The sequence below is a fragment of the Papaver somniferum genome, chromosome 7 (assembly GCF_003573695.1).
Source record: "Papaver somniferum cultivar HN1 chromosome 7, ASM357369v1, whole genome shotgun sequence".
NCBI lineage: Eukaryota > Viridiplantae > Streptophyta > Magnoliopsida > Ranunculales > Papaveraceae > Papaver > Papaver somniferum.
The window spans coordinates 12,839,948-12,854,781 of record NC_039364.1 but is presented as its reverse complement, the minus strand read 5'-3'; the positions used below and the strand labels follow the sequence as shown (position 1 = coordinate 12,854,781).

Here is a 14,834-nt window from a genome sequence, read left to right as displayed (position 1 = left end):
TCTCGATATTTTCCCCTCAGCATTTGGAATATATAAATGCGAATGAGTAATGATTCTTCAAAGAGAAACGAACATTGGAAAGGTCTATTAGTCTATGTGTTTTTATAAAGAAAATGTTGGGAAAATTGGCAATCTACCACAGCGGAATCACAGGATCATAAAGGGTAATTGGTGATTTGGACCAAACATGGGAGAAATAATAAGAGAGACAGAAGATAAACAAACACACAACCACAACACAAGATATACATGGTTCATCTTTACAGGCTACATCCACGGCCAACACCACCAGAAAACTTCCATTAAATCAAAGACCATTACATGCTCTTTACGCAATCCAAGACAAGATCAAAGAGTTAACAAGACATACCCGAGTACATCATTGAAGAAACCATAGAAACCAACTCTCTAAACCATTCTCCAAACCAGCCTCATATCTTCTCTTCTACACCGTCTTCATAGTCGCTAGTAATAGAGGAGAAACATGGAAACACTAGAAACTAGGTTTCGAGGAAAACTCCAAACCTTAAACACTAGGACACCAAAATCCTCTCTCTACAAGTTTTTCTCTCACACAGATATTGACCTTCACGGTAGCACACGACCCTCCCTAATAAAGAGACCAAAATCCTAAGCACAAGGATTTACCACTCTTCTAAGTCGGATTCTACAAACCTCAAATTCTAATCATATATATAGTGAACACAAACTTGGACACTATTAAGACCCATGAATATGGTCTGGGATATTGAGACCGTAAGGGTAAGTCTTTAGATTAAGTCCAATAATGTAGGTTTAAACTCTATTAGGGTTTTGGGGTCTTGTATAAATATTCAAGGTGAATGAATGAGAAAGGCAGAACTTAATATTCATAAAATGTAACATGGCATCAAGAGCCAGAGTTGATTAACAAGAACCCGAGAACCCTAATCCAGTAAACATGGCGGATGATACAGAATCATCAAAAAGAGGAAAAGTTGTAGAGAACAGCAGAGGAGGTAGAGGACAGGGCAATGTACGTGCGCATATTTTGAACATCTCAGCAGCAGCTGCAACTCATTCTGGCGCTGGTTCTTCAGTAGATGTATCAGGATTGACGGGCGTGACTGCAAGTCAGGTCCAGCAGGTGCTTGAATATTTAAATTCAAGAAACTTCAGTTCCCAGCTACAAGGTAAGACAGGAGCTACAAATCATGTCACGTGTAAAAGACATGATATGATAAATGTGAAAGATATTAGAGCATGCTCTGTGGGACTGCCAGACGGAAAACATGCCCAGTCTGAGAAAATAGGAATTGTTGTTCTTCCTGGTGGATTGAGATTGGACAATGTTCTTTATGTGCCACAGATAACTTGTAACTTAATTTCAGTTACACAGCTCATTGATGAGGTAGTATGCAATGTCCAATGTACTAAAAGTTTATGTCTTATACAGGACCGGTTGACGAGGAAGGTGATCGGAGTGGGTGAGCGACGAGGTGGACTATATATTTTCTGTGGTGTGCCTCCAGTTAAAGTGCTTGCGGTTAGTAATGATACGTATGATCTGTCGCATAGACGATTGGGACATCCATCAGAGAAAGTGTTACAACAGTTACCAGGTGTGGGTAGATTATTGAAGAAGAATAATGATGCGTGTGATATTTGTCTGCATGCAAAACATCGTAGAAGTAGCTTTGCTAGTAGTTTGAGTAAATCCAGTTGTAGTTTTGATTTGGTTCATATAGATTTATGGGGCCCTTATAAGACGCATTCTTTTTCTGGAGCTCAATATTTTCTGACAATAGTAGATGATTTTTCAAGAGGTGTGTGGATTTATTTAATTCAAAGAAAAACTGAGGTTTAAACAATATTTCTTAACTTTATTTCTCTTGTGAAACGTCAATTTGGTAAAGAAATCAAAATTATTAGAAGTGATAATGGAACTGAATTTCATGCGTTGCGTGGATATTTTAAGACTAATGGGATAGTTTTTGAGACATCATGTGTAGGAACACCTCACAGAATGGAAGAGTTGAGAGAAAATATCAACACATAATGAATGTGGCAAGAGCTTTAAGATTCCAAGCAAATTTACCGATCCGTTTTTGGGGAGAATGAGCATTAACGGCTACGTATTTGATTAATCGTACGCCTACACCTATTCTAAACAACAAAACTCCATATGAAGTTTTATTTGGGAAACCGGCCCCATACAATCAGTTGAGAGTGTTTGGTTGCTTGTCTTATGTGCATGATCAAAGTAGTAAAGGGGATAAGTTCGCAAGTCGAGGTAGGAGATGTGTGTTTCTTGGTTATCCTTTTGGGAAAAAGGCGTGGAAAGTATATGATTTAGATAAAAGACAATTTCTGGTTTCAAGAGATGTAGAGTTTTATGAACATCAATTTCCTTACATATCCAGGGTACCTGATAAGCCAACTGAGATAGTTCGGGCTAAGAATGATGTGTGTTGGAGTGATGACGAAGAAAGAGGAGTAGAAGAAATGGTGCAGAGAGAGGCTGAAATAGTTACTGAGAACCCAGAAGACATTACTGAGAACCCAGAATACATTACTGAGAACCCATAATACATTACTGAGAACCCAGAAGACATTACTGAGAACCCAGAATACATTACTGAGAACCCAGAATATATTACTGAGAACCCAGGAGACATTACTGAGGACCCAGAATATATTACTGAGAACCCATAAGACATTACTGAGAACCGTGTGGTCTCAAATGAAGAGTTGCAGGAAGCTAATTTCGGTGAGATGGGTAAACGAAAGCGACAGAAGATTCCGTCTAGTCGACTCAAAAGTTTTGTGACGCACACCAATCTTATGGAACTGATTCAAGGAAAGACAGACAAGATATGTCCCTTAGCAATAATGATTGTACTCTTAACTTTGCCTCTGCTAAGCTTCTTCATTTAAGTTTTATTTCTTCTGATCACTGTCTTGTGTTACTCATAACAGATCATATAACCAAGCATTTATGGAGGCCTTTTAAGTTTTTAAGAACCTAGATAGGACATAGTGGTTTTAAGGAATAACTTGATCAATCTTGGAATCTAGCTTTTCAAGGAAGTCCTGCTCATCAGTTTAAGAAAAAGCAACATAGTGCTAGATTGGCCTTATCCCAATGGAATAGGATGGAGTTTGGTGATATCCACAAGAACATTAAAAATTTGTCAGATAATCTAACTGTTGTTCAAAATGAACCTTTTTATGATACTCAGTCTGATAGGGTCAAGTCTATTGTTAATGATCTAGAAAACCGGTATATAATTCAATCTGAATTTTATAGAGAAAAGTCTAAGGATAAGTCTGAATTTGATAAAGACAACAATACTAGATATTTTCATATTATGGTCAACAAGAGAATGCATGTTAATATTATTAATGTTCTTTGTGATGCTAATGGCAATTGTATTAGAGATAGGAATGATAATAGTAATCTTCTAACTAGTCATTTTAGAACAGTTGCTAGTACTTCCAATCCTGTTTTCACTGATGATGATTTTAATGTTATTCCTCGTTTCATATTTGATGTTGATAATGCTGCTTTGAATAATATTCCCACTGATTCTGAAATTGAAAATGTTGTTAAGAGTATGCTTGTTTGGATTTCCCCTGGTCCAGATGGCTTCCAAGCAGTCTTTTATCAAATACAATGAAAATTATAGTTGGTAAGGATATTATTAATGTTGTTAAAAAGTTCTTTCAAAGTGGACATATGCCTAGATGTCTTAATAAAACTTATATTTCTCTTATTCCAAAGTGCAAGATTCCTAAATTTCCATCTGAATTTAGACCCATAGGCTTGTGTAGTGTTTCTCATAAGATTATTTCAAAAATCTTAGCAAACAGAATTAAACCTTTTTTGAAAAAACTGATTTCTCCTTATCAGGTTGCTTTTGTTCCAGGTAGGTCAATTCATGACAATATTATTATGGAATTTGTCAAATGATTCATTCTATGGAACTATGGCTCTTAAACTTGAGTTGTCAAAATATTTTGACAGAATAAAATGGAATTTTCTCAATGGTGTTCTAATGAAGTTTGGTTTTAATACTGAAATTTGAAATCTTATAGTGCAATGTGTTACTATTACTAATATCAATGTGTTGTTAAATGGATCTCCATACGATCAATTTGAGCCAACTAGAGGTATAAGACAAGGAGATCCTTTATCTCCTTATCTTTTTATTTTAGTTATGGAATACCTTTCTAGATCTTTGTTATTTTATGAAAACAATAAGTCTATCAACGGAATTAAGGCATCTAGGAAAGTTCCTCCCATATTCCATATACGAGAAAATAGTCCATCCTGTACTCACTCTCCACAATCATCATCCTCAGGTTCGCCGTATCCTTTGACATATTATGTTAGTTGTGATAGATTTTCCGCAGTTCATAGAAAATTTCTTGCAGCAATTACTGCTGGGTCTGCACCTGCAAGCTTCAAAGAAGCTATGAAGCATCCAGGATGGCGCAAAGCAATGGAAGAAGAAATACGAGCCTTAGAAGAACAAGGAACATGTGAATTAGAAGAATTACCGCCGGGAAAGAAGGCGCTCGGTAGTAAATGGATTTATACAAAAAAGTATGATGAGAATGGACAGTTGGTGCGACTCAAAGCTAGACTGGTTATTTTTGGGAATCATCAAGTTGAAGGGTTGGATTACAATGAGACATTTGCACCAGTGGCGAAAATGACGACAGTGCAGACTTTTCTAGATGTTGCAGCGATTAAGAACTGGGAAGTGCATCAGATGGATGTGCATAATGCATTTCTTCATGGAGATTTGGAGGAAGAAGTGTATATGAAGATACCACCCGGATTTGCTAAAGATAAGTCTAATATGGTGTGTAGGATGAAGAAATCTTTATATGGTTTAAAACAGGCTCCTCGGTGTTGGTTTGCAAAATTGTCTGCGGCTTTGAAGAGTTATGGTTTTCGACAGTCGTATTTTGATTATTCTCTTTTTACTATGACCAAGGGAAATATGCAGCTTAATGTTTTGGTCTATGTTGATGATTTGATTGTTGCGGGCAATGATTTGGTTGCGCTTCATCAGTTCAAAATATACTTGGGACAATGTTTCAAGATGAAAGATTTGGGAAAACTGAAGTATTTTCTGGGTTTGGAGGTGGCTCGGAGTAAACAAGGTTTTTATATATGTCAGAGAAAATATGCATTAGATATCATCATGGAAACAGGTTTATTAGGTGCAAAACCTGCAGAATTTCCAATGGAAACAAATCATCGTCTTTCTTTGGACAAAGGAGATTGGTTTACAAATGTGGAGAAGTATAGAAGACTAGTTGGTCGTTTGATTTACTTGTCCGTGACTAGACCGGACCTGGCATATTCCGTGCATATTTTGTCTCAATTTATGCAACGGCCAAGACTAGCACATTGGGAAGCAGCTCTTCGTGTGGTTCGATATTTGAAGAAGAATCCTGGACAGGGAATTCTGTTGCGCTCTGATAGTGGTCTTAATTTAAAAGAATGGTGTGACTCAGATTGGGCGAGTTGTCCCTTAACTAGACGCTCATTGACTGGATGGTTTGTTCTTCTTGGAGATTCACCGGTGTCATGGAAAACTAAAAACCAACATACTGTTTCTCGTTCATCGGCTGAAGCGGAATATCGTTCTATGGCGGCATCTACGTGTGAATTAAAATGGTTGAAACAATTACTGCGTGATTTGGGAGTTTATCATACACATGGAATGCGCCTTCTATGTGATAGTCAATCGGCTTTATATATTGCTCAGAATCCAGTTTTTCATGAGCGAACGAAGCATATTGAAGTTGACTGTCATCTGGTTAGAGATTCTATAATACAGAAGATTATCACGCCTTCGTATACTCCTACAACAGTGCAATTGGCGGATATTTTTACTAAATATTTAGGGAAAACTCAATTTCAGTTTCTTATGTCCAAGATGGGCATGTGTGACCTCCATACTCCGTCTTGAGGGAGGGTATTAAGACCCATGAATATGGTCTGGGATATTGAGACCGTAAGGGTAAGTCTTTAGATTAAGTCCAATAATGTGGGTCTTTAGATTAAGTCCAATAATGTAGGTTTAAACTCTATTAGGGTTTTGGGGTCTTGTATAAATATTCAAGGTGAATGAATGAGAAAGGGAGAACTTAATATTCATAAAATCTAACAGACACCTAATATTAATCTCCAACTAGGAAACTAAACTCTTTCCTAATATATCTCCTACTCCAATTAGAAAATCCACTACTTATACCAGAAAATCCACCGTTTACCTAACATAAAACATAGATGCAACATTAATCCTTTTTAATGTTGGAGAGTTTCTAAGTGAATTGACAAACTTATGAATTGTATAAGGTCTATATGAGGCTACAAGAAACATCTATATAAGGTCTACTAGTATATAAACATCTATGATCATTTTTTTTAATCGACAAACTTATGAATTGTATTAAAGGCTTACCAGCAGTAAAAAAGAGAATCTCAAACAACATAGACCAAAGAAAAGACTACAAGACGACCCAAACCAGACCCTCTCAAACAACCCAGAGCTTTGAAAGCTAAGAAATTAAGAAGCTAAAGCTAAATTACAAAGAAATTGTCCCCATGCACTGGCCATTATATAGACTAACCCCACTTTTACACTGAATTTCTCTTCTAGAAGCAATACAGCTTTAATCATGAGCACACGCAAAACTTTATTTCTTTAATATTGTTTCTTCTGGACAATAGTTAGTCATTTTAGCTCTCTACAGTATGGAAATCATTAAAATCTTTTCTAGAATTTATCTTTCCTCCTCCCTCCCTTTTCTAGGTTTACCAAAAGTACTGATTCGTGGGGTGAATAGTTGATGTGATTTGTACATAGTGGTAAAAGTGGTTCGATTTTCAGACTTGTGAAGGATATTAATTAAACTTAAATTTTAATATTAAAATAGAAAACTCACTAAAAATTATAACAAACTCAATCAAAGTTGATATCAATATTAAAAGCACACTAAGGCTAAGATTCCACTATTTTCCAAATTCAAAGTGATTTAATCCAATATTTATATTCATGCAATTTTTTCGTTCAATTTGATTCTAAACTATTGCAACAAGTATATTCTCAAAATAACAAGTGTATTCTGAAGCATAAAACATCAAAAACCTAGTTCCAAGCATGCTCTATCAAAAGAATAACAATTGCTTAACAAGAATCATTCAAACAATTTTCACTCAAGGCAAAACAATCATAAAAATAATTGCGATAAATAAATAAATAAGAATATACCACTTTTTGTTGGAAAAATAGCTTCCTCTATCGCCTCAGCAATGGGGTTTAGCTCCTCATATTAATCACTTGCTCAAAATACATGTTTGTTGCTCAAAAGTTGATTAAAAAAGTGAAAGGTGTAAAGCAGGTGATTTGCAAAAGCGTAAAAGTGTTACAGATCTCTAGTACAAAGAGGAACAATGATTATTGTTGTATATGAACGTTACTAATCTTCTGCTATTGAACAACGACAGTTTTCTGCGACAATGTTCTTCGTGTTCTTCCTCTTCAGCAGCAGCAGCAGCAGAAACAGAGTTTGATAAAACTCTGATTTCTTCTTCTCTGGCTCTCCTCAGGTCCCCAAACTCTCGACACCCCTTCTATATGACCCAAACAATCTATTTATATCAAAAATACCGATTAGATCTCTCCCAAATCTTCCAAAATCTCTTTCCTTCTCTTCACGGCAAAGTTGCGGCAATTTCTTGTTTTAGAATTTCTACGCGTTTCTGAGCTTTCCTTTTTATTCTAAGCTCTTCCTTAGATAGATACAAATCTTTGGGAAGGTTTACAGCACTTTAATCTCTCTAAAATTCCCTAAAACAGGTCACACACGTGACTTTCCACATTTTCTGTTGTGATAAAAATCCGTCGATTGAGCCCAGTCTAATCGATTTCAACACCCATATCAGATTCCTAGACCCATAAGGATTCTATCCTATGAAAATCATAGGTTTAATCGACCTGAAACTCCTTCAAATCAAGAACCCTAAATCTGCCAGAAACTGTCAAGATATTTCCCTCCAGAACTTATAATTCAAATGTAGAAGATGGTCGCCCCTTATCCAGAGTAGGGGTGCGATCAGCAGCTTCCTGGAAATGGGATGCTCCTTAGTAATTAGGTTACCACTTATCCAAAGTGAGAGTCCGAATAGCAAATGTCCTCCCATGAACGCAAAAAACACTTTTCGAGCCAATTTCGCCGCAAAATCTTATTTTTCCAAAAACACCTACAAAGACATAAAAAGCCAAAATAAATACAAAATCGAGCACTAACAATATATACAATTGAGATTATATCAGACACAAAAATGTGTCTATCAATTACCCCGAAACCTATTATTTGCTAGTCCTCGAGCAAAACTAAAATAGAAATTAAATCCTAACTCACTTTCGTAGGCATCGTCGATTGCATTTAGCGTATGCAATAAGCTTTTAAACTCCTAGGTGTCCCTAGTGGAGGAGTGTTGTCTCCGGAGGGCTTAACAGAGGTATACCCACAAAACCTTTATACTCCAGACCCTAGCTATCTACACAGGATCTTGGAAGGAACTAAAGAATCTCCTTGGTTGGCATACTTATTGACTACGGGAGGAAGTATCCTGATGCGAAATTCCAATTGTTGTACACGAGGTCACACTCAAGCATACTAAAATTCATATGAAGTGACAGAGCTCTACTCAGATAGTCGCACTATGGACATCAATATCCGGAGTCAAAACTAATCACATGGATAGATCAAGAAGATGGATATAGAAAAACATAGATGGTTTTGATGTTTACTAGGTGAACGGTGTTTCTCATATCTGTCTGAAGGCCTCCGCCAAAATGAACCTATCCTAATGGACTGAGATACTAGTCTGACTAATATCAACACACTGGCATATACAAGGGTACCAGTGGTCGATAATCCTAACTCTAGGTCAACACAACTGGGTTCCAGTGGTCGACTTTATTGAATTTATTCAAGTTGGTCTGATGGTCTGGTCTCAGTTTCTTTCTTTTTTTTTCGATTCTTTTTTTTTCGAATTTTTTTTTTTTTTTTGTATCTCAATCACTTTAATTCACCCTACCACTGGTAACAACTTGAATCGTGAGCCCCACCTAATAAATTAGAGAAACATAGTTTAAAAACAAAACAAAATAAAAACAGAAGTGAAAAGGACTCAACGAGATATGGTGAAACTATCATGTTATTTCTAACACCTGAGCTCCGTTCTTTTAGGAATAGACTCTTTAGATGTTTCCATCTAGTCAGGTTGGTTCTCAATTCCTACAACCAAAATGCTTCCATCCACTTAGATTGGTTAGTGCCATCCTTAATAGGGATAAATTTCTAGGCTCTGGAGTTTATTTATTGCAACGAAAAGGTAACAAAAAGTTCTACCCCACCCCCAAACTTAAATCTAACATTGTCCTCAATGTTTCTAACTAAAGAACAGTACCAAAAATATAAATAACATGAGGAAATAGTAAAGAGAGAAGTCGGAAAGATAGTACCTGGGTGAACATGGTCCTCCAAAGGGACCTCCTCAACATCACCTGTAGCAAAAGGCTCTAAAAATAGATTCAATCGCTGACCGTTAACCTTCGAAGAACTACTACTATCTGGTGTCTCAATCTCAATAGATGCAAACGAGTATCATACAGAAGAACTTTTTTACCTGGAGAAAATGACTTTCGTAAAATATTCCTATCATGCACAAGTTTCATTTTGTTCTTATACTCCTTAGCACTATCGTATGCATCTCTACGAATCTCGTCCAACTCATTGAGCTGGAGCTTTCTTTGAGCTCCTGCCTTGTCAAGTGAAAAGTTTAAGTTCTTAATAGCCCAATAGGCTCGATGCTCTAACTCAACAGGAAGGTGACATGCCTTTACAAACACTAAACGATAAGGTGACATTCCAATGGATGTCTTAAACGCAGTACGGTAATCCCATAAGGCATCAGTAAGCCTCGACGACCAGTCTTTCCTGTTTGGATTAACTTTTTTCTCTAGAATACGTCTAATTTCCCTATTGGATACCTCTAACCGACCACTAGTCTGAGGGTGATATGGGATTGCTACTTTATGGGTAATACCGTATTGTTTCATTAAAAGAGAAAACGGTCTAGTACAAAAGTGTGAACCTCCATCACTAATTATAGATCGCGGCGTACCAAAACGTGTAAGTATATTCTCTTTCAAAAACTGGACTACGACCCTGTGGTCATTCGTTTTACACGGAACCGCCTCAACCCACTTAGACACGTAGTCTACAGTGACAAGTATGTAAAGATAACCAAACGAAATAGGAAATGGACCCATAAAATCAATGCCCCACACATCAAAGACCTCAATCACTAAAATAGAGTTCAAAGGCATCATATTTCTGCGGGAAATGGTTCCTAACTTCTGGCAACGCTCGCAAGAAACACAATGACTATGGGAATCTTTAAACAACGAAGGCCAGTAAAATCCACACTGCAAAATCTTAGCAGCAGTCATCTTAGAACTAAAATGACCCCCACATGCATGTTCATGACAAAAGGAGATAATACTAGACTGGTCACTCTCAGATACACATCTCCTAATAATCTGGTCCGGACAATACTTCAACAGATAAGGCATGCGTCTATACGCAAAGGTACCAAAGGCACAGGTAAAAGTGGTTTTCTCTTGGTCTTTTGGGGCAATAACGATCTGATTATAACCAGAGTAGCCATCTAAGAATCAATAGTGACTATGTCCAGCTAATCGCTCTAGAATTTGGTCGATAAAAGGAAGGGGAAAGTGATCCTTCCTTGTGACCTTGTTCAATTTCCTATAGTCAATACACACACGCCATCCCGTGGTCACTCAGGTTGGGATTAATTCATTATTATCATTCTGGACTACAGTGATACCTGATTTCTTGGGGACAACCTGAACAGGGATGACCCACTTACTGTCTGAAATTGGGTAAATAATACCCGCATCTAACAACTTAAACACCTCTTTTCGAACTACCTCTTTCATGTTAGGGTTTAGTCGACATTTCATATCCCTAGAAGGTTTGGAGTCCTCCTCTAAATGAATCTGATGCATACACACAGTAGGACTTATACCCTTAATGTCTGCTATAGTCCACACTAAAGCTTCTTTATTGTCTTGAAGTACATTTACTAGTCTACTTTCCTGATCATTATCCAAATCGGAAGCTACAATCACAGGTAAAGTCTCAGATGGGCCTAAAAACACATACTTTAGAGTATCGGGTAGTGGTTTAAGGTCCAACTTTGGGGGCCCTTCTAAAGAAGGAATTAGGGTAGTCTCAGAAACTGGTAACGGTTCGAACCTAGCTTTCCATCTATCAGTGTCTAACACAGGGGTAGAATCTAATAGAGCATTCACCTGTTTAATAGTGCTATCGTCGTCAAAATCTAAACCAAAACGGGATAGACAACTTTCTAATGGGTCTTCATACAAAATGTTTGGTAATGACTCCTGAACTAAGGCTTCTATCATGTTCACCTCTTCAACACATGTGTCATCTAGCTCATGAGGTTGCTTACTGACATTAAAAATGTTCATCTTCATAGTCATATTACCAAAAGATAAACTCATCACACCATTTCGACAGTTAATGATCGCATTAGATGTAGCTAAAAATGGGTGACCTAAAATCACAAGTATCTGGTTCCCTGGGTCAGGGACAGGTTGGGTATCTAGGACCACGAAATCCACTTGATAAATAAACTTGTCGACCTAAATAAGAACATCCTCGATAACACCTCGAGGGATTTTAACAGATCTATCAACTAACTGCAGTGTCATCTGAGTAGGTTTCATTTCACCAAGTCCTAGCTGTAAGTATACATGGAATGGCAGTAAGTTCACACTCGCTCCTAAGTCAAGTAAAGCTTTTTCTACCCGGAAGTTACCTATTGTGCAAGGAATGGTAGGAGAACCTGGGTCTTTGTACTTTGGAGTTGTGGTGTTCTGAATGATTGAACTTACGTAACTAGCTAAAAAGGCTTTCTTATGGACGCTAAGTTTTCGCTTTCGCGTACACTTATCCTTAAGGAACTTGACATAAGCAGGAATTTTCCTAATTGCATCTAATAAAGGAAGGTTTATGGTAACTTGCTTAAAAACCTCCACTATGTCATTGAAGTTCGATTCCTTCTTTGTTGGTACTAATAGCTGAGTAAATGGGGCTCTAGGCATAAAATCAGACCTTTCAGGAACCGAATTCACATCATCAGAAACTTTATCAGTCTCTTCAGCTACTAGTCCTGAGAGGTTTGATTATGAGGGGTGAACTACAGTATGTTCACTATCGGGCATGGTTACCTTATTGTCTACAACTCTACCACTCCTAAGGGTTCTAACAGCATTCAATTAATTCGATGGTTTTGCACCTAATTCATGAACTTCTCTAGGGTTGGGTTGTGTTTGACTAGGAAACTTACCTTTTTCTCTCAAAGAATCACTTATCATACCAACCTGGGTTTTTAACTCGGAAATAGCCTGACTATTTTCTTGTCCTATCCTGTAACTAGCTTGTAGACTCTGTTATACGGATAACTGAAATTTTGCAGTTTGCTGATTTAACAAGGCGAGAGATTCCTCTAAACTTAGGATTTTCTTATCTGACTGATTCTGAAACTGAGCTAGTCCTGAAGGATTCTTAGTATAGCCAAAACCTGGGGGAGCATTAGAATTACTAAAATGACCTTGACTTTGGCCCTTAGGCCACGAAAGGTTCGAATGGTTTCTCCAACCAGGATCATAGGTTTCTGAATATGGGTCAATCTTTTGACGGTTATCAAATCTAGTGTTATTATAAATAGCATTGGCTTGCTCTTCAATATTCTGGCCTTCCCAACAAGGCTCCACTCTACCACTAGTTTGGCCCACTTCTAAGGCTTCTAACCTTTTTGCTATAGCAACAATTTTAGCATCTGATTCATAGCCTCCTTCTACCCTATTTTCCCATTGCTTGGTTTTTTCGGCGATTTCATTAAAAAATTCCATCGCCGCATCAACAGTTTGGTTTTCAAATCCACCAGTGCATAGAGACTCAACCATGGTCGTTGTGGAATAATCTAAACCCTCATAAAGGATCTTAACTAGCCTAACCTTTTCTAAACCATGATGAGGACACTGGGATAATAAATCATTGAACCTTTCCAAATACCTATATAAAGATTCTCCCACTTGTTGTGAAAATGTGCATATTTGCGTCCTAATAGACGATGTTTTGTGCCTAGGGAAAAACTTATTGAAAAAGGCAGATGTAAGTTGTTCATATGTCTCAATTGACTCGGACTCCAAACTATACAGCCACGATTTGTCCTTATCTTTTAGGAAAAATGTGAATAACCTAAGTTTCAAAGCATCATCATCTAAGCCTCTAATTCTTAGAGTACTACAAATTTCCTCAAAATCCCTAACATGGTAATAAGGGTTTTCATTTTCTTTCCTTAAAAAGATTGGGAGCATCTGTAAAGTCCCAGGTTTCAGTTCATAGGGTGCCTCCGTTTCAGCTAACTTAATACACGAAGGAAGAGTAGTTCTAGTTGGATTCAACAAAGCTTTCAAAGTTGCCATTTCTGGCGCTATCGGAGTAACAGGGATTCTCTCCTCAGTCAAAGGACGTTCAAAAACAGACTCTTCAAAAGTCGGACTTTCTAGATTAAGGTAATCGAGACGCTTCGAACTACTAGGTTTCTCTTTAACAAATCTACCTAGTGCGTGTCTTTTACGTTCAGGCATACAATAGAATTTTCTAAATTGGAAGGGTAAGCAAACACAGATCAAGGCCGACTCAACCAAATCAAACCTATTGATTTCTAGCAAACAAAAAGCATGATGGCTCCACTTAGATTGTTTCTAGACCAGCTTCTAATCCTTCGAACGGGAATTCGTTACAATTTAAGCAAACCCCTCTGGAATCAATCTGAGTTAACGTAAGTTGAATAGAGGCGAGGGAAACTCGGTGGAGCTTTGATACCCAAGGCCTCAACGGTATTACAAGGCGGCGCAGTCACGCATTCAACTTACAGAAACCGTCAAGAACTTCGAAGTATGCTTAAAAGAGTAACCAATATTTTTCGAATGACTTTCCTGTTAAGCTCGTTACCCTATCGGTCTCGTTCTAGTCAAAATTTCAGGCTTAGGTTCGCGTAGTTTACGTGTTCCTAAAGAGGGCAAGAAGAGAACGGTGATGAAATCCGAACCCTTATCTTGTATGGCCAGGCCTTTCCCTTTACTAGAAAAATAAATGTCCATATTCAGTCCTCAACATATATGCATACGAAGGAGTCCAGTAACTCGATGACAGGGGATTCGCGAGTGTTTAGAATCTTACCTCCCGTTCCAGACGGGGGATGAATCGGTTGTAGTCGACTCGGGCCACTGACTCCGATGTCTAGTGTACGAACCCAAGGTGCAGAGACAATATCGTAATTGTCCTCCTTCTCTGCAAACAGTTTATATTTAAAGTACCCTTCCGTAGGGTAATAAAAAAAACAAAAAAAATAATGTCCCAAAGTCCAAAAGTCCAAAAAAAGTAAAGAGAAATTACAAAAATAATAAACCCTAATACATTTTTTTTTTAAAAGAAAATAAACAAACCCTAAACTAAAATTGTCTAAAATAAAATTGTCTTCTTTTCTGTTCTTTTTTCTTTAATCTTTAGCTCCAAGTCTTTATGAAATCATCGAACTCTTTGGCTCAATTTTCTTTATGATCCAGAACCTGTAGACACAAGATAAATACCAAAAAACATAAAAAAGGACAAAAATAATAAAATAAAATAATAAAAAAAAA

The 14,834-nt window shown here is 37.4% G+C and overlaps 1 pseudogene; it reads left to right on the top strand.

Annotated features, from left to right (window-relative positions):
- The first annotated feature begins 13,149 nt into the window (after window positions 1–13,149).
- Window positions 13,150–13,249, top strand: LOC113300780 (annotated as a pseudogene).
- The last annotated feature ends 1,585 nt before the right edge of the window (window positions 13,250–14,834 follow it).